Raw genomic sequence first — 21,678 nt, forward strand, 5'->3', positions numbered from 1 at the left:
ACAGAACCATATGAATTCAAATTTAAAGAAACAATAAAGTGAACTCAATATGAAAATAATACTTGTGCCAATATTTAAATTGGTTATTGATTCAAGTCATTTATTGTATTCGATGCTTGGCAATGCTTACTATAACTTTTCACGCATTCTTCGGTCAATATTGGCCCGATTTTGATAAAATTGTTTCCAAAATTATGTTTCAACTTTATACTATTGTATTTTTCCCATTTAATTTGTCTAATATTGTCGTATATTTGAAAATTGTTTGATATTTGAAAAATATTAGTTATTTTCTACATCAAATTGAGAGAAAAACTTATTTTCTCCCTAAAATTGTTAATTATTTTTTGAAAATTTAAAAAAAATGAAAATTTTAATTTTCGTCTTTCAAGTATAAAAAGAGACGCGCATGGATAAGAGAAGGGAAGTTTTAAAAGAAGAGAATGAAGAGAATTGAAGAGAGGGGGTGGGGGAGATATAAGGAGGAGAATTATATAAATGTATAGAAGTAGGCGGGAAACTGGAAATTTATTCTGTCATCGTTGGAACTTAGTTAAAGCTGTACTGCACGTATATCACGAAATACAGACATCGTTAGAGGAGTTACTGCGCTCTTCTCCAATTACAATTTTTCTATCAATTGATTTCTCTTATTTATATGCTCCTGGCGCTCACTATAATATATATATATGAAAAAAATTCTCCAAACGTTTCTAATGCGAAAAAACAATAAATATTTTTTATTAGAAAATCATATTTTTAAGTATAATAATATTATAAAATATTCTTATATTTTATAATATCATACTTAAAAATATTATTTTCTAATAAAAAATATTTATTGTTTTTTCGCATTAAAATTTTTTTCGCATTTATAATAAATAAAAATAAAAATAATAAAAATAATAATAATAATAATAATAATAATAATAATAATAATAATAATAATAATAATAATACAAATAATAATAATAATAAAATTATAATAATAAAATTATAATGATAAAAATTATCATTTCAAAATGTACATTTTGTTTCTTTAATTCTATAGTCGCAAGTGTAAATTAGAAGAAAATTGAAAAGATTTATTCAAGGGGCAAACTTTTTAATGATATATAAAGAAGTACAACTATACTCTCAAAGAAGAAATGCATTAAAACTTGTGCATAACTTCTTTTACAATCTTCGATAATCTATTTTTCTTCTATTCTTTTTTCGCATCTGTATGTAAAATAAATACGTACGTAATGCGAAAAAAACCTTTTTTTCCCCATATAATTTAATAGATTTTAATTTCTCGTTATAACGAACAATGTCTGTTTTTCTTATTTGTAAAATACTTAAAAGTATTTCAGGGCTCGAACCAGTGAAAGTATTTAAAAATACGGACTTTACGGACCAAAAATGAAAAATTATTTTCATCATTTCAATTCAATTATATTATTTTCAAAAATTTTTTACTAAAATTCTACTATTATTTAGATCAATTATTTATAATAATTTTCGAAAAAGTTCCACGAGAATTCCATTATTTAAATAAAAAAGTAAATAATTTATTGAATAATTAAATGTTTCTCAAAGTTGAATTCTCATAAAGAATTTTATCAACAATTTTTTGAATAATTGAATTCTTTTGTCGAATTTTATTAAAACTTGTATGAAAATAATTACTTTTTTCAAGAAATTGAGAAAAAGAATTGGAAGTATAATTGAATTGTATGAAAAATAATTGAAATTCTGCGATGAGTTTTATTATTTGTATAAAAATAATTGAATCCTTAAGAAGATTTGTATTACTCTTGAAAATAATTGAATTTCTGCAATAATTTGTAACTTCTCCAAAATTAAATTTTTTTCTTCTGTTTTTAACTAAAATTCTTCTATAAATCCATTATTTTTAATAATTTTTGAAAAAGATCTTTGAGAATTTTTAAACTCATTTGTTTATAGTTCAATTTTACAAAATTTCAATTATTCGGAAATTCTTCAATTAAATATATATTAGAAAATAAAAACTTAAAGTAATTTAAAAAAAAATGTATTAAACTTTTTTAAAAGAATTAATTCTATACAGAATTGTTTGCTAAAAATATAAAAAATTCAGAATTTCAATCATTTTAATTTGAAACCTTATCAAAATTCAATTATTTCTAAAAATTCACGCTATAATGATTTTAAATTTTTAATATTTAATTATAATCTAAAATTTTAATTGAAATTCATTTTTAAAACAATTTTTATTAGTAAATTTTACGAGAATTCAATTATTTAAATACAAAATTAAATAATTTATTAATTTAATGTTTCTTAAAATTAAATTCTTATATAAAATTTTATCAACAAATTTTTTAATAATTTAATTCTTTGGACGAATTTTAATAAAATTTTTAAGAATAATTACATTTTTCGTGGAATTTGATTAAAATTGCATTAAAAATAATTGAAATTCTGCAATAAGTTTTATTATTTATAAAAATAATTGAATTCCTAACAAAATTTTATTATTTATGAAAATAATTGAATTATTTTAAAGAATTTTATTATTTATGAAAATAATTGAATTTCTAAGATGAATTTTATTTTTTCAAAGATAATTTTATTTTCGTCAATAATTTGTTTAAAGTTTTTAAAAATAATTGAATTTCAGACAAGAAATTTATTATTTTTGATAATAATTGAATTCCTGCGAAGAATTTTATTATTTATGAAAATAATTGAATTATTTTAAAGAATTTTATTATTTATGAAAATAATTGAATTTCTAAGATGAATTTTATTTTTTCAAAGATAATTTTATTTTCGTCAATAATTTGTTTAAAGTTTTAGAAAATAATTGAATTTCAGACAAGAAATTTATTATTTTCGATAATAATTGAATTCCTGCGAAGAATTTGTTTAAAGTTTTAGAAAATAATTGAATTTTAGACAAGAAATTTATTATTTTCGATAATAATTGAATTCCTGCGAAGAATTTTTTTTTTTATAAAGATAATTAAATTTTTGGGGAAAATTTTCTTAAAATTGTTGAATTTCTGTAAAGAATTTTATTATTTTTTGAAAATAATTGAATTGCTGAGAAAAATTTTATTATTTATGAAAATAATTGAATATTTGCGTAGAATTTTATTCAAATTTTTTTTAAGGATATCAAATTGAGACAAAAACGTGCATCGCAACAATTTTTATACGTTTTTTTTTACCTCAATTTACGATATTCTTAGAAAGATTGTGAAAATTCGTTTATTTTATAAAAAAAAAGAAATTATTATCAGAATTTTTATTGAAATGTATCAAGTTTGTTTTCGGTCTTTGCGAAGAAAATTGAGGAGAATTAATAGACTCTCTATAAATGGATTATCGCACCTTGGTTATAGTTGAGTGCATGATTTCCATGAATTTGATGACTATTGCAGTTTAGGACTAGTGAACTTAATGTCCTTCGAGGATCCTGGTTATGTGTGATTACTATTAATTTAATGACTCTCCAGATTCCTCTCTACATTGCTTCGCGTGCAGTGTTATAGGGACACAGTCATTTACACGAAATATACATATTCATATATACAAAATATACGATTTCAACGAATGGATTTAAAAATAATTCTTTAAATGCATGGTTTACGGCCCGAAAAACCGTGAAATAGGCTATTTTTCTCAGACTTCGAAGCCACAAAAAAAAACTTCATGAAAACCACGCTAATTTTCAAAATAGTGTATAACAATTCTGAAGAATTAATTTTTTTGAAAAAGTTTATTTCACTTTTTTATTGAAATTATTTCAACTTTTTATTTTCAAATATTAACTAAATTAAGAATTTCCGAATAATCAAAAAACATATTTAATTCGCAACGAAAACAATTTAATTTGAAATTGGAATTATTTACCAAATAATAGAAACAATTGACTAAGATTGTTAAAAAATCATTTGCATTCAAATTCAGCAATGCTCTCTGTTAGCGAGAGGTGAAATTCTTGAAATTGTTTTCTATAAATAGGAATATATAACCGAGTTCATTCCAACGAACTGCCTTTGGCTAAAACCGATCATATTTTAGCCACAGTACAGCGATAGTAAATCAAAAAACATCAATATAATCAGAAATGTTGTTCTCTTGAATAATTGACCAAACCTCCAAAATTATTAAGTATAAAGTATATAGAAAAAAGATTCTACTCACTCAAAATTCCAAGGTATTAACTCCTCTCTAATCTCGGAAAACATTGTATCCTGTAATAATCCTAATAATTCCTTCGTAAATGCTGATACAGTTTTGCAAATTAAATTGTGAAATTTCTTTCGAATGAAGATAAGCTTTATGCAGTAAATAATCCTTTCTTGAACTCGCAGTTATTCATAAATCCTCTTGAGGCACTTCAGACACTTTAGCGAAACAATAATAATAAGAAATTTGCTACAAAACAAATATATACTTTAATGTAACCTAACCTTCAAATAAAAAAAAAATATAAATTCCGTAAATTCCACTTATACATCAAGTTTATATCTTTCAATACTTTTCTTATTAAATGGTAATAGCATTCCTTCTGCAAATTGGAATAATTTCCCCAGTTTTGAGAGCACTCAGGCAAATGATTTCTGGATAAATTTTCTTTAGAGTCGTGTAAAAATAAACAATTTTAAACAATGCATGATTGTTACTGATCATTACTGATCGCCCTCCTGTCTGCTAGTTGCTACTTTTTTGGCGCCAAAACTATAGTGCGTTCTAGGGACTTTTATTTTTTTTTTCCCCTCAAAAGTACTAGATGATAGAGGCTTCTGATTGGCTGATATAAATCGAAGGACAAATCAATTTTTCAACTGCCGTTTGGCGTTTACTTCATTATCATTTTTTTTGCACATATATATTTAGCTAGAATTTTCTGAAAAGAAAATTCTGTCCTACAATAAATATAAATAATTATTCTTGTAATTTGTCTAGCAATTTATTTATAATTCTCACTTTTTATATATAGGAGAAAGGGGTGAAACGTCCTGATTGGTTGTTCGATTGTATCGATCGTATCGATATATCGAGCGTCAGCTGACCCTCTGAAGTTGGCGCTGTCGGCAGTTAGTGGCAGTTAGTAAACCTCGTTGAGAAGGAATAGAAGAAAATTGTGCTTTTATTGTTTATTCCAATCTTTAACTGTGAAATCAATAAATAATCATCGTGATTGCAATGCATTAGACACAAATTGGCTGATTATATTACGAATCGCTCATATATGGAAGTAAAACGTCAAAGGATGAATTTTCCACTCAGTTTCGATGGAGCTTTATGGATGAAACGGTTGACCTTGATGCATCGAAGAAACAAATGCAAAATAGTTGAATGTTCATTTTCGGTGAGTGAAAAGAATTTTAGTAGCATTAATTAGTAAATTATTAGTATTAGCAATTATTATTTATTTGTAAATTAGTAAATATTCTCTAAATTATGTAAACTGTGTATAGTAATAATAGTGGTAAAAAATGTTTACCATGTTGATACGGCACTTAATCACTCTAACCCCTCTAACCGAAGGCCAAACCAAATTGCGGTTAGTTTCCTGTAACTTTGGTTAGTGGCTTTAAAAAATATCAATTCAGGCGAAAGATTTAAAGAGAAAAGAGAGTGATAATTATTTGAAAAATAATGTACATTCTCTTGCATTTATTATTTTTGTCATATAGAAAAGCGTTAAATCTAGTACAGTCGAAACAAAAAGTTAGTCCGATACTTCAATGGTTTCGGTGTTTCTTATATTGACAAAATGTGTAATTTTCAACAATTTAAAGAATTAAAGTTTGATTTGAATAAAAATTATAATTTTCTGTCATTATAAATATTGTTTACTTTCCAGGTTATGTTACCAACAATTTAAACAATTAAAAGTTCCATTTGAATAAAAATTACAATTTTAGTGTGATACAATATAATATCACACTAAAATTAATTTATAAATCCAAACAAAATAACAGGACAATAAAAATTACAATTGTTGGTCATTAAAAATTATTTTTCAATTTTAGATTATTTCCCAAAGATGCAATTTTTTTCGACTTATTTTCAATAATTTAGACTTTTTTCCAAATATTGCAACAAAATACTACATTTTTATTATAAATTGCAAATTATTTCGATTTTTCTAATATGAAAATTAACTTTAGACAAATCTTTCAAAAATTATTTTAAAATAATTTTTCTAATTAAATTTTCCAAATAAACAATTAAGATTTTGAATAATTGAAATTTTGTAAAATTTATTTGAAAATAATTGATTTTTTTCAAATATTATTACAATTTTTTAAACTCAACGTTTGAAAAATTTTAATCGCAAATTTTGTGAAAATAATTGAATTCTCAAAAAAATTAAATGAAAAATTTTCACGTGTAAATTTATGAAAATGAAAATTAATGAAAACTAGCTTCTAAAAAATAATAATAAAATTTTTTTTAGAAAAGTAATTCTTAGAATATTTTTTTTTTATTATAATTTTTTAAAATTCATTTATTTTTAATATTTCAAAAAAATATAATTCCGAAAATTCAAATACATAGGTACAAAAAATAATACAAACATTAACAGGGTTGCCATAGGTCAGGAAAATCAGGGAAAAATCAGGGATTTTTATTAAAGGACTGGAAAAAATTGAATTTTGTAGAAGCTACAAATGATTGCAAAAATTCAATTATTTTCAGAAGTAATAAAATTCTTCGCTAAAATTCAATTATTTTCGAAAATTTCTCATCCAATTATCTTTAAAATTAATAAAATTCTTCTCTCAACTTCAATTATTTTAAAAAATTTTAATAAAATTCTTGGCACAAATTTAATTATTTTCAAAAATTTTCCTAGATTAAATTATTTTTAATATCTACTATTTTAATAAAAATTTTCAAAAAATTCAATTATGTATTTAAAAAAATGTTAATCAAATTGTTAGCAAACATTTAATTATTTTCATTAATAATAAAAATTTCACAGGAATTCAACTATTGAAAAATTTTTTTTATAAATTTCTTCACAAAAATTCAGTTATTTTCATAAATATTAAATAATAAAGTTTTTTTTACAGAGATTCAATTATTTTCATGAATAGAATTCGTCGAAATAATTCAATTATTTCTTAAAATTTTTATAAAATTCTTCGACAGAATTTATTTACTTTCAAAAATTTGTTGATAAAGTTGATTAATAATTGATTTCTTTCGAAGAATTTTATTATTTATGAAAATAATTCAATTCTTAAAACGAATTTTATCTCATTTTTTTAAATAATTGAATTTATGTGAAACTTTTATATATAAATTGAAATATACTAAAATCTGTATTTTTTTGTAGATTTTACGGTCTTGGAAAAGAAAAATAACAAATAACAACAAAAAAGGAATACGAACGTTTTGAGAAGAAATTATTAAGAAAATAGTATACTTTCGGAGTAGTAGATGCTTGAGAAATTTACACAATTAAATAATGCAGCAAACAGGAAAATTTTTCGGTGAGTAATGAGAATTTGACAAATAATAATTTAGAAAAATATTTTTTCTTTCAACGATCCTTTGCCTTTTATGATTTTTTGAACAATGACAGGGTTGCTACGCAACCTGAAAAACCTGGAAATGTCGGGGAATTTTATAAACCTTGAAAAAACTTGGAAAAGTCAGGGAATTTTGATCGAAATCCTGGAAAGCTGTTGTTTTCTAAAGTTATTGTGATTATTCTTAAAATCTAATTTCACTTAAATATTTCAAAATTAATTCAATTTTAAAAGAATTTCAGAAAAATTAAATTAAATAATAATCATAAAGATATCATAATAATATCATAAAGAACAAAATTCTTCGCAGGAATTCAATTATTTTAAAATATTTTTTATAAAATTCTTCTCAGAAATTCAATTATTTTCAAAAATAACAAAACTTTTAGCAAAAATTAGCTTATTTTTTAAAATTTTCATAAAATTCTTTGCAAAAATTCAATTATTTTCAAAAATTTCATAAAATTCTTCGTAGAAATTCAATTATTTTCAAAACTTTCAAATAAAGTTCTTGGAAAGAATTCAATTATCTTTCCATAAATAACAGAATTCTTCCCAAAAATTAAATTATTATCAAAAATAATGAATTTTTTTAGCAGGAATTCAATTATTTTCAAAATTAATCATAAAATTCTATTATTTTCGAAACATTCATTAAACTTCTTGACAAGAATTCAATTTTTTTTTATAAATAACAAAATTCTTCCTAAGAATTCAATTATTTCTATAAAGGACAAAATTCTTAGTATAGGAATTAAATTATTTAAATATTTGTTTACAAAATTCTTCGTAGAAATTAAATTATTTTCAAAAATAACGAATTTTTTAGCAGAAATTTAATTATTGTCAAAAATTTTAATAAAATTTTTCGCAAGAATTCAATTATTTTCGTAAATAATAAAATTCATCGCAGAATTTTAATTGTTTTTAATACAATTTTACAGGAATTGCTCAAAAATGTACCTAATTATTCTTAAAAATTTAATTTCAATTCCTAGAAGAAAATCAATTATTTAAAAAAATGCTTTTTTTAAAATTCTTTGGAAGAATTGAATTACTTACAAAAATATTAGAATTTTTTACAGTTATTCAATTATTTTCAAGTTTTTTTAAAAAATTCTTCGCAGAAATTTAATTATTTTCAAAACTTTCGAATAAACTTGGAAAGAAATCAATTATCTTTATAAACAACAAAATTCTTCGCAAAAATTCAATTATTATCAAAAATAATGAATTTTTTTAGCAGGAATTCAATTATTTTCAAAAATTTCATAAAATTCTTCGCTGAAATTTAATTATTTTCAAAACTTTTAAATAAAGTTCTTGGAAAGAATTCAATTATCTTTTTATAAATATAACAGAATTTTTCCCAAAAATTCAATTATTTTAAAAAATAACATTTTTAGTAAGAATTCAATCATTTTTTTAAATTTTCATAAAATTCTTCACAGAAATTGAGTTATTTTCAAAAATTTTAATAAACTTCTTTGAATTCTAATAAAATTCTTTGAATTTGAAATAATAATTGAACAATATTAAAAGCACTATATCGTGAATTTTTTAGCAATAATTGAATTTTGAAAAGTTTGCAAATTGAAATTTTAGGAAAAATTGAATTCTTTGCAAAAATTCAATTATTTTCAAAAATAACGAATTTTTTAGCAGGAATTCAATTATTTTCAAAAATAACGAATTTTTTTGTAGCAGGAATTCAATTATTTTCAAAATTTTCATAAAAATTTTTCGTAGAAATTTAATTATTTTCAAAACTTTTAAATAAAGTTCTTGGAAAGAATTCAATTATCTTTTTATAAATATAACAGAATTTTTCCCAAAAATTCAATTATTTTCAAAAATAACGAATTTTTTAGCAGGAATTCAATTATTTTCAAAAATAACGAATTTTTTTGTAGCAGGAATTCAATTATTTTCAAAATTTTCATAAAAATTTTTCGTAGAAATTCAATTATTTTCAATACTTTCAATAAAATTCTTTGCAGAATTTGAATTATTAAAAAATTTGTTGATAAAGTTCATAATTATGAAAATTCAATTTTAAGAAACATTAATAATAAAATATTTATTTTTATAGTTATAAATAATTGAATTCTCGTAGAATTTTCTCATAAATATTGATTTAAAAATGAATTTCAAATTAAAATCTTTGAAAATTTGAACTTTTTATACTTTTAAATTAAGAATTCTATAGAATTAATTTTTCTCAATAAAAGGTTATAGAATTTTTTTTAATAATTTGAAGTTTTTAATTTCTAATATATTTAATTGAAGAATGTCAGAGTAATCGAAATTTCGTAAAATTAAATTCTAAACAAAAGAATTTGAAAATTTACAAAGAACTTTTTCAAAAATTATAAAAAAAAAATTGAAGAATTTTAGTTGAAATTTCTAGAAATGAAGAATCGTAATGACGATAATAAATTTTGAAGAAGTAACAGTAATAAAGTAGCAAGTTTTAATTATTATAAAACATGAAGATCGCTTTCTTCATGTTTTATAATAATATTCTTGTTATTGAATTTCAAATTTTCGAATATTTTATAATTTCTATAAAAAAAATAATGATTAAATATTTATTTAAAAATGAAGTTATTGATATTTTCGAATAATTTTCGTTTTAAAAAAACCTGGAAAAATTTCGGTTTTTTAAACCTGGAAAAGTCAGGGAATTTGAAAAGAGGAAAAGCGTGGCAACCCTGAAGAGAGTGAATCGTCCGGGTTGTTAAAAGAAAAAGGAAAAATAGTTAGCAATAATAATATCGCAAATAATAACGATGATAATATAATAAGTAGGTTGTAACGCTTTTGCTACAGAGAGTCAAGGAGTGTTTTACACGGTCTTGGTAAAAGATATATAGAAATTGTATTAGACAGAGTAGAGTGTGTATATATGTTGAGAGAAAGGAGCAACAACATGAACGCAAGCTCGTTATACAAGTGCCTCGTTACTGGCCAAGGGAATTCTCTCTCTCATCTCTCTACAAGGAAGGACATGAACTCAAAACCTTTAACATCGTCTCTCTCTCCTACTCCATTACACTCTTCACACATACATATATATATATCTACACATGGGGGGGAGGCGAAAACTTTACTGGTTTAACAACGACCCCTTGAGATGATTTTCATGGTAGCAAATTTCCGGATAACATCCATTTTCACATCTATCGCTTGTCCCCCGTCCGATATTAAAGGCAGTGGTGGCTGGGCTAAATCTAATGGATATATAATGGACGTTTTGAAAATGAAGGAGAAGGGAAGATTTCTCAGTACGATATTGCCCGCTCTTCAGGTGTGCAACTTCCGTGCGGTATTTGTGATTCAGAGGCATGTGTGCGTGATTGGAGGCAACGTGATTTGAATGTGTGTCGGTGGCGCATTGATGGTACGCGCATAGTCGGCTTTTAAGTCCGTGGTACTGAAGGGGCTAACGCCCAGCTGCTCGCCAGTTTGCGAACGCACGCGGATCTTATCGCAGAATCCTCCAATTCACTGCAGCATCCCTTTTTCGAAAATTTCGCTCTCGCTCCGAACGAGAGAGAGAGATAGAGAGAAATAGAGAGAGAGAAGTATATATACACACTGGCTCCCGCTCTCTCGTCGCGACTCGTGACTCTTGTTCGCTCTCGCGCTGTTTTCCTCCTCTTTCTCTCCTCCTCTTCTTCTTCTTCTTCTACTTCTTCTTCCACCCTCTCAATGCCTGTTTGACCAACTTTGGATGCTGACCTTTACCACTGTTTCTATTACAGGGAGAATCTTCGTTAGGTTGAAAACTGTCTTTTGTTAAATTCACTCATGACATTTTCAACGATCTCGAGAGTTGGAGATTGTCCCAGTGGGGTCATAAGTCGACTACAAAACGCTTATCACATCCCAACTGTGAAGGATTAACGGCTATAACTAACGGTGAAAATCAACCGGTTAAATGTGGTTCAACGGTTGAGTTGGGAATCAGCATTCAGCGACGGCAACTTTTTGTTTTTTAATGATCTTCTCCTCGTTATCATGCGTCAATTTCTTCCTCAACGTTCCTGTGAAATGTGAGTACACTTTTTCTACGATTCTCTTTTGAAAAAAAAAAATAATTAAGTTTTCTTCGTTAGGAAAAAGAGAGAGAAATTTTTTTTTCTCTTTTCTATTCAGAAAATAATTAGAGGGACTATAAATTACTAAAATAGCAATTAGTGCAATTGTAAATTAATTTTACAATTCGTTTCCTTTTTGTAAAGTGAATTTTATTTAATGCCAAGAAATTATTTACAATTTTTTTTTGAGGATATCAAAATTGAGACAAAAAACGAACCGAAAGTGATGCAAAGCAACTTTTTTGATTCCTTTTTTGCCTCAATTTTGATATCTGCAGAAAAACTGTGTTAATATTAAAAGTTCTCTTTTATCAAAATTATTATTTTATTTATTTTACTTTAAAATAGCAATTAGTGTAATTTTAAATTCATTTTACAATTCATTTTCTTTTAAAAAGTGAATTTTATTTAATTCCAAGAAACTATTCACTGTTTTTTAAGGATATCGAAATTAAGACAAAAAGTGTTGCAAACCAACATTTTTGATTCGTTTTTTGTCTCAATTTTGATATCTGCAGAAAAACTGTGTTAATATTAAAAGTTCTCTTTTATCAAAATTATTATTTTATTTATTTTACTTTAAAATAGCAATTAGTGTAATTTTAAATTCATTTTACAATTCATTTTCTTTTACAAAGTGAATTTTATTTCATTCCAATAAATTATTCACCGTTTTTTTTAGGATGTCGAAATTGAGACAAAAAATGAACCAAAAATGTTGCAAAGCAAAATTTTTGATTCGTTTTTTGTCTCAATTTTGATATTCTCAAAAAACTGTTGGTATTAAAAGTTCTATTTTATCGAAATTATTATTTTGAAAAATTGTTTATTGAAATAATTGTTGCAGTATTTAAATAAATATTTATTTCGAAGTCATTGTTTCATAAAAATTTATTTTTACTAAAAACTATTGTTTTTAATTACTTTTTTTTTCTACCGAAACAATTGATCAAAGAACTGGTTATAATTTTTTCTTTTCTTAATTCGAACTCGAGAATTATGATTCTCCCGATTAAAGAATTGATAATTTTTTTCTTTTTTTTATTTCAAGCTCGAGAATTTTGATACTTGAACTCGAAATAAAAGAATTTAAATTTTTCGATTTCTTGTAACTATTTCAAGTCATTGTTTCAAAAAAATGTATTTTTACTAAAAACTATTGTTTTTAATTGGTTTTTTTTTCTACTGAAACAATTGTTATAATTTTTTGTTTTCTTTATTCGAACTCGATAATTTTGAGTTTTCCGATAAAAGAATTGATTTTTTTCTATTTTTGATTTCAAACTCAAGAATTTTGATTCTTGAACTCGAAATAAAAGAATTGAAATTTTCGATTTCTTGTAATTATTTCGTTATTTGTATAAAAATTACTAAAATTTTCCTCCAAAATTTTTGAAATTTAAAACTTTAATTTTTGATTCTTGATGAGGGCATTTGATTTATTTGAGCTTAAAAAACGGAATTTTTTTCTTTTTTTATTTCGATCTCGAGAATCAAAATTCTCGTTCTCGAAAATACAAAAGAAAGTAGATTTTCGATTTCTTGTAACTATTTCGTATTTGTTAAAAAATTAACTAGAATTTTCCTCCAAAATTTGTAATTTAAAACTTTAATTTTAAATAACTGTTAATTCTTTTTTATTATTGAAATAATTGTTGCATTATTTAAATATTTATTTTCAAGTCATTGTTTCAAAAAAATGTATTTTTACTAAAAAATTATGTTTTTAATTACTTTTTTTTCTACTGAAACAATTGTTATAATTTTTTCTTTTCTTAATTCGAACCCGAGAATTTTGATTCTTCCGATTAAAGAACTGATAATTTTTTTCTTTTTTTATTTCAAACTCGAGAATTTTTATTCTCGAATTCGAAATAAAAGAATTTTAATTTTTCGATTTTTTGTAACTTTTTCGTATTTGTATAAAAATTTCCCTTCAAAATTTTTAATTTAAAACTTTAATTTTTTATTCTTGATGAGAGCATTTGATTCAGTTGGAGCCTAAAAAAACTGAATTTTTTCCTTTTCTTATTTCGATCTCGAGAATTTTCATTCTGCCGATTAAAGAAATAATAATTTATTTTTTTTATTTCAAGTTCCAGAATTTTGATTCTTGAACTCGAAATAAAAGAATTTAAATTTTTCTATTTCTTGCAACCATTTCGTATTTTTTTGAATAAAAATTTAATTTTTTTGTATAAAAATTAAATTTTTTTATAGAAAAATAATTTTATTATTTTATAGAGAATTTTCCTTCAAAAATTGTGATTTAAAACTTTAATTTTTGTTTCTTGATAGAAGCATTTGATTCTTTTTTGGAGCCTAAAAAAACTGTTTATAATTTTTTTTTCTTTTTTTATTCCAAGCTCAAGAATCAAAATTCTCGTTCTCGAAAGAAAAGAAAATTAGATTTTCATTTTCTTGTAACCATTTCCTATTTTTTTTTTTTTTTGTATAAAAATTAAATTTTTTTTTATAGACAGAGAATTTTATAATTTTATAGAGAATTTTCCCCCAAAAATTGTGATTTGAAACTTTTTAATTTTTGATTCCTTGGAGCTTTTGATTCTTTTTGTGTTTAAAAAATAATTATAATCGGTTTTTTTTGATCGGGACTTCAAATTATTTTATATAAACATTGTTTTATATTGAATGAAATTGATGTAGTGGAAAAAATTTCCTTTCGTTTCAATTATAATCAGTATATAGCTTGTTTGATTGATGTAAATAAACAATATTGGTTTTCATTGAGAAAAAAAATTGTGTTTAATACAGAATCCAATAAATAGTTGTTCGGACAAATATAGGAATAATTTTTGTTTCTGTAGAGAAGCAGGTTTAATTTGTTGATTCTACAATGGAGTAAATTTAAAGTTAACAATCAAATAATAATGATAATAATGATAATAACGAAAATAATGATAATAATGATAATAACGAAAATAATGATAATAATGATAATAACGAAAATAATGATAATAATGATAATAATAATAATAATAATAATAATAATAATAAAAATAATAATAACAGTAAAAATGTTCAATGGTATAATATTCGAAGTAATAATAATTAAAAGAAATATCGGTTTATCAATGTCTGTATGGTTAATTTTTGATTTACATACAGAATGTTTCATTAAATGAGAATATAGTTTCACTGAATCTACATTTGTAAAACAGCGGTTTTAATAAAATTTCTAACACTATTTTTTCCAATTTAGTATTTTTCATGTTGGACAAAACTCTCTCGGGAACACGTTTTCTCTGCATTGAAAGGCAGTACATTAAATATTGAAAACTTCGATTTTTCATAGTGTAGATATATTCTTTTTTTTTTTTTATTTCAACATATATCAGAAAATTTATTTCGCTATCTTTGGGGATTTGTATTATTTGATAATCACCATAATTTCAAGTGCAAAACAACAACTTGTTAAAATAAATATATTCAATTCATTACTATTATCATTATTATTTATTTATATTATTATTATTATTTTGTATCATTATTTTTATTATTGTTATTATTATTTTTTAATATTATTTTTATTATTTTTTTTTTTTAATATTACTTTTATAACTTTTGCTTCCTCATAGAGCAAGGATTGTATTTTTATTATTATTATTATTATTATTATTATTATTATTATTATTATTATTATTATTATTATTGATATTATATTATTGTTATAAAAAAATGATTTACTTGATTCAAATAAACGATTATTTCTCTATTACCAAATAAATGTTTATTCGAATCAAATAATTTTTATTCAAATGAAATTGTAATTGAATCAATAATTTCAGTATTTGAAGCAAATATTATTTAATTAATTAAAATAAAAATTATTTCATTTATTCTGATTCAAATGAATGATTACTTGTCTACTATCAAATAAATATTTATTTGAATCAAATAATTTTTATTTAAATCAAATTGTATTTGAATCAATAATTTCAGTAATTTGAAGCAAATACTATTTAATTTATTTAAATAAAAATTATTTTATTCAAATAAATATTTATTTGATAGTAGATAAGTAATCATTCATTTGAATCAGATAAATTTTTTCTTAGTGTATTATTATTATTATTATTATTATTTTTATTATTTTTATTATTTTTTTTTATTTTTATTATTATTTAATGGGAGGAGTTAGCAATTATTATTATTATTATTATTATTATTATTATTATTATTATTATTATTATTATTATTATTATTATTATTATTATTATTATTATTATTATTATTATTATTATTATTATTATTATTATTATTATTATTATTATTATTATTATTATTATTATTACTATTATATTGAAAGTGGTGTTAATATTCTTATTGCTAATTGATTAAAAATTTTCCTTTACTTGACTATTGCTTTGTTCCTGAATTTTTTAGATAGACTTAATGTTTCGTGATAATTCTTTAATTGACGCATTTTTAATGAAATTAAAAGACCCGGGTCTTGCACCAAAAAAAAAGGTAAAAAAACGAATTTTCACACTATAATTATTTAACACCAAATAAATAGTTGTGTAGTTTTTTTTTAATTACTACATTTAATTAATTTAACATATTTCTTGTTCAAAGTTCTTTGAATTTTTTTATAAAATATGGATTTAGAGAAAATAATAAAATATTATTTGAAGTTTAATGTAATTGAATCTGTTTATTATATTCCTTTGTTGTTTTTAATGAAAAAAGAAAACAAAAAAAAAAAAAAATTATTTTCAATTCAGTTAAACATGACGCTTTTATTGTTTCTAATTTTTGAATTGTTTATATGATATTTGATTCAGTCCAAGAGAAATCAACTCTCTGTTACCTTTATTTCGCGTGTTTACTTTCATTTAAAAACTTGCAATGAAAATACCCCATTCTTGTGGAAATACTTTCAATGTTTGTAAGTCGTGTTGTTTACCCTTTTTATTTTTTGATCGGGTTCAATATCCGTACAAAGAACTTAATTAGTTTTTTGCATTTTTTAATAAATTTAATTTATTCTTTTTTGAAATTTTGTAATTTCTGTTTATAATTTGTAATAATAATAATATAAAGATTCGGTCGGCATTAATAATGGAAATATGATATTAACGAAAACTCCGAGCGATTTCGAGTCAAGTTAAATAAAATAAATTCAACTTCATATTTTTAATAATAATAATAATAACAATAATAATTATTATTTAAAACAATTTTAATAATTATTTTAAAACAAAAAACAAAAACATATACTGAATTTAAATAATTCAAAAAACATTTACATCTATTATAATAATAATTATTATTATAAAAACAATAATAATAATAGTAATAATAATAATACTGATAGTAATATATAAATAATAATAATAATTATAGTTGTACATACGTAGAGTACTTTACTTGACTTTTTTATTGTCCTGAAAAAAATGTATGTTTTGAAAACAAAGTTAATAATTGCTTTTGAGTATCAGGCAAGGGACTAATTAAAATGAAAGATTGAAATAATTATTTTACAATAACATATTAAAAAAAGTGGTTTTTCAGCCAAAGTGAGACTTGTCTTTAATTAAAATTTGCTGTGTATGAAAATATAAAAATGAAAATAAAAAAAAAAAAAAACCTCAGACAACTCTCATGGGATTTAACCCACTTTACTGTCGAGAATTTTTTTCTCCGTTAAGTGACAAAGGTCAACATGTTATTTAATCAGACTGCGTTGTAAATAAAAAAAGGACAAACAGAAAAAATGAAAGACACACATTGTGGGGTAAAATTTTTTTGGTAAATTTATTTTTTTTTGTTAATTTACTTTAATTCGTTTACTTACATGAAACAAATATATTCATGCAACTAAGTTGAACATAATATTTATCTTAAATAGAAATTTTTTTTAATAACATTGCGTACTTGAAAGCCCTGAAATAATTTCTAATTAGAAGGATTTAGTGTATAATTTATTAATAATGTAATAATATAGTTTAATTACACTCTAAATATTTAACTTGTTCATTATATCGTTTTATGATGGACAATATTAATTGTAATATATATATTACGATTTATATAGTTGAATAAGTATTTAATTACAGTTCGATTAGTTAATTTCACGGTTTGCAGTGTAACTAATACTAAATTGCAGATTTTGTTAATTGCGCAAAGCCGTAAAATCATTATTTACACACGTAAATAGAAATCAATTTCCTAGTGTAAATAATGTAAGTGAATACATTTGTATCGGTTGGAGCAAAAGAATTATTCCGTTGCATCCTTAGAAAACCAACTTTTAGGAAAACAGTTGCTTCTAACATAATTTTTGGTTAAAAAAATTATATACTTTTTTGTTTTCTGAATAATTATCCGTAATATTAAAAATTTTAAATTAGCCAGAATGGAAACAAAAAGAATTTTCTTTTTGCTCTTTCTCTCTCTCTCTCTCTCTCTCTCTTGGAGATAAAACAAATTTTCTTAATCAACATCTGCTTCTGACCATGATTTTTATTCCTCATTTTATTCAGAGCTTTTCTCGCCACAACGTTTCTTTCGTAAGTCTTTTGCCACGTCATCCGTGTAAAGATGATAACGTAAAGAACTTTTTTCACACTTTTGTGGGAGCTTTCATCCCACAAAAAAAAGGAGCTTGACGAAAAATCAACTCTAAATTTCTCAATTATGTACGCTTCTTCTTTTTATAAAAACTTTGTCTAACTTGATCGAAAATTTACATATTTTCCTCTTCATTATCCTTCAGCTTCTATATTATTTATTTATTACATACAATATTAACAATTTATCAATCCATTCCATTTACAAATAAAAAATTTAATTGAATTTATAATACAGGCTTCGCATTCATCTACTGAAACCCGACTATTTGCTATTTTTCTTAAGTAATGGTACTATTTGGGTCATTTTTTTAGATTTCAGCCAATAAAAGCTACTATTTATTATTAATAACACTAATATAATAACATTTTTCATGGTAATTCAATTTTTACATTTTAAAAAAAAAAAAATTTCATTAAAATTCTAAGCAAGAATTCAATTATTTTTATAAATAATAAAACTCATCAAAGAATTTCAATTATTTCTCATACTATTTTAAATTATAATTAATAAAAAAATTCAGTTATTTTTACAAATAAAGTTTTCCACAAAAATTCAATTATTTAAAATGAAAATTTCATAATATTTATTATATTTCGAAAAAATTAATTATTTAAAACAATGTTTATGCAATTCTTAAAAAGAATTCAATTATTTTTCAATATAAGAATATTTTTCACAGAAGTTCAATTTTTTTAAAACACTTTAATAAAATTTTTCGCAATAATTCAATTATTTTCATAAATAATAAAATTCTTCTCAAGAGTTTAATTATTTTTGAAAATTTTAATAAAATTCTTAGCAATTATTCAATTATTTTCATAGATAATAAAATTCTTCGCAGGATTTCAATTATTTTTAATACAATTTTACAGGAATTGCTCAAAAAATTAATTATTTTTAAAGATTTATTTTCAATTCCTCGAAAAAATCAATTATTTAAAAAAACGTTTTTTTTAAATGCTTTGAAAGAATTAAATTATTTACAAAAATATTAGAATTTTTCACAGGAATACAATTATTTTCAAAAATTATAAAATTATTTACAGAAATTCAACAATTTTAAGAAAATTTTCCCCAAGAATTTAATTATCTTTATAAAAAAACAAATTCTTTGCAGGGATTCAAGTATCTTTGAAAAAATAAAATTCATCATAGAAATTCAATTATTTTTATAAATAATAAAAAATTTTACAGAAATTCAATTATTTACATGAATAATTCTTCGAATGAATTCAATTATGTCGATAAATAACAAAATTATTCCCGAAAATTCAATTAGTTTAAATCATTTTAATAAAATTCTTTGCAAAATTCAATTATTTTCAAAAATAACAATATTCATAACAAAGAATACAATTATTTTTAAATTAATCAATTACTACCATTTTCGTAAAATTTCCAAACAAAATTCAATAATTTAAAAAAAATTTTTTAAAATCTTCGTAACAATTCAATTATTTTCAAAAATACAAAAAAATCATCGAAGAATTTCAATTATTTTTACAAATAATCTTTCCACAAGAATTCAATTATTTAAAATAAATTTTTCATAATATTTTTTATATTACCAAAAATTAATTATTTAAAACAATATTTATAAAATTCTTATAAAGAATTCAATTGTTTTCAAAAATAACAAAATTTTTCACAGAAACTCAATTCTTTTTAAACAATTTATAATAAAATTTTTCGTAATAATTCAATTATTTTCATGAATAATAAAATTCTTCGCAGGATTTCAATTATTTTTAATACAACTTTACAGGAATTGCTCAAAAAATGTAATTATTCTTAAAGATTTAATTTCAATTCCTCGAAATTAATTTAATTATTTACAAAAATGTTAGAATTTTTCACAGGAATTCAATTTTTTTAATTATTTTAATAAAATTGTTCGAAAGAAATCAATTATTTTAATTAAATTTTTTTTTAAATAATTCAATTATTTTCTTAGATTTTAATGAAATTCTTCCATAAGAATTCAATTATTTACATAAATAATTCTTTGAATGAATTCAATTATGTCGATAAATGACAAAATTATTCCCGTAACTTCAATTATTTTGAGGCATTTTAATAAAATTCTTTGCACAATTCAATTATTTTTATAAATAACAATATTCATCACAATAATACAATTATTTTTAAAAGTAATAAATTTCTTCTTGAAAATTCAATTATTTTTAAAAGTAATAAATTTCTTCTTGGAAATTCAATTATTTTGAAAAATTCTAATAAAATCGTTCGCAAGAATTCAATTATTGTCAAAAATTTTAATTTAATTCTTTGTAAAATTTAATTATTTTTAAAAACTTTTTGCAATTCAATGATTTTCAATATCTACTATTTTCATAAAATTTCCAAACAAAATTCAATTATAATTAAAACATTTTTTGTAAAAATCTTCGTAAGAATTCAATTCTTTTCATGAATAATATAATTTTTTCAGGAATTCAATTATTTAAATTAGAATTTGAATAAAATTAGTCGATAGAAATCAATTATTTAAATATTTTTATAAAATTCTTTGCCAAAATTAAATTATTTTTATAAATATTTAAATTCCTTTATGAATAATAAAATTCGTTGCAGAAATTCAATTTATTGGCATCAGAAAGAAGTAAATATTTTTGATGAAAATTAGGAAAAAGTCAGGAAAATAAAAAATATTAAATGAAATTTTTTTTAGTTTTGTGAAGTAAAAACGAGTTTTTTTAGTCGTCGTGTTTAATTTTTCGATAGCTGGTACTTTTTTACTACTTTTTTTTTTAGTTTGAAAGCTACTTTTTGCTACGTTTTTAAAATTAGTTATCGAGTGCGGATTCTGATAATGATTAATTCAATTTATTTCTAGTTCATGTGAGATCGTAAAATAAATATATGATATTTTAAAATAAAATTTAAAAATGTATTGAAATGTACAAAAATGAAATTCGAAGAAGAAATTTTATTTTTAATGAGAATATTTCTATTCAATCGCGAATATTTTTAACATGTATATTGGCTATGAAACTTGAATTAAAAATTTAAATTATAAACCAATATTAGTAAAGTTAGGAACTTTTATTAAAAATGTTTAAAATTATTTAAATTTAATATTTCAATTAAAAATTTTAATTGAAATAAATTTATAACAAAAGTTATAAACTATACTCTAAAAACTGAATGGAAAAAAAGTTGGAAAATTAAAAAAAAAAAATTTATACGAGTTATCTCTAGAATATTGTCCCAAGTTTGCGAAAAAGAACTCAGGATTTTAATCATAAAACTCTTGATTCTCGAGATTAGTTCAACATAATCATAATTATGATTAAATAATTATTAGCACAATTTTTCCACATGAGTTATTAACAGAATTTAACCCCTGCGACGTTGGCGTCGACAATCAACGTCAAAAACTATTCTTTTTTTTTTGTTTTTTGTTACTAAAATTGGCACTTAATTTTACT

General features: G+C 22.1%; 2 protein-coding genes across 5 annotated transcripts in view; one reads left to right on the forward strand and one right to left on the reverse strand.

The window, feature by feature from the left end:
• The window catches only part of LOC122510165 (lethal(3)malignant brain tumor-like protein 3), a 141,406-nt gene extending 137,208 nt beyond the window's left edge, over positions 1 to 4,198 (reverse strand). Inside the window, exon 1 of the mRNA XM_043624620.1 lies at positions 4,180 to 4,198. The gene's annotated coding sequence lies outside the window, so the exon portion shown is untranslated. The remainder of the gene's footprint in view (positions 1 to 4,179) is intronic.
• Positions 4,199 to 5,101: 903 nt separating this feature from the next.
• The window catches only part of LOC122510454, a 303,718-nt gene continuing 287,141 nt past the window's right edge, over positions 5,102 to 21,678 (forward strand). The window contains exons 1-3 of one of the 4 annotated variants that reach the window (XM_043625111.1): positions 5,102 to 5,350; positions 7,331 to 7,487; positions 11,294 to 11,584. The gene's annotated coding sequence lies outside the window, so the exon portion shown is untranslated. Of the gene's footprint in view, positions 5,351 to 7,330; positions 7,488 to 11,005; positions 11,585 to 21,678 lie in introns of those variants that run through there. The other 3 variants (XM_043625112.1, XM_043625113.1, XM_043625110.1) reach the window with 3 other exon arrangements.

The sequence above is a fragment of the Leptopilina heterotoma genome, unplaced genomic scaffold, assembly GCF_015476425.1.
Source record: "Leptopilina heterotoma isolate Lh14 unplaced genomic scaffold, ASM1547642v1 Lhet_68, whole genome shotgun sequence".
NCBI lineage: Eukaryota > Metazoa > Arthropoda > Insecta > Hymenoptera > Figitidae > Leptopilina > Leptopilina heterotoma.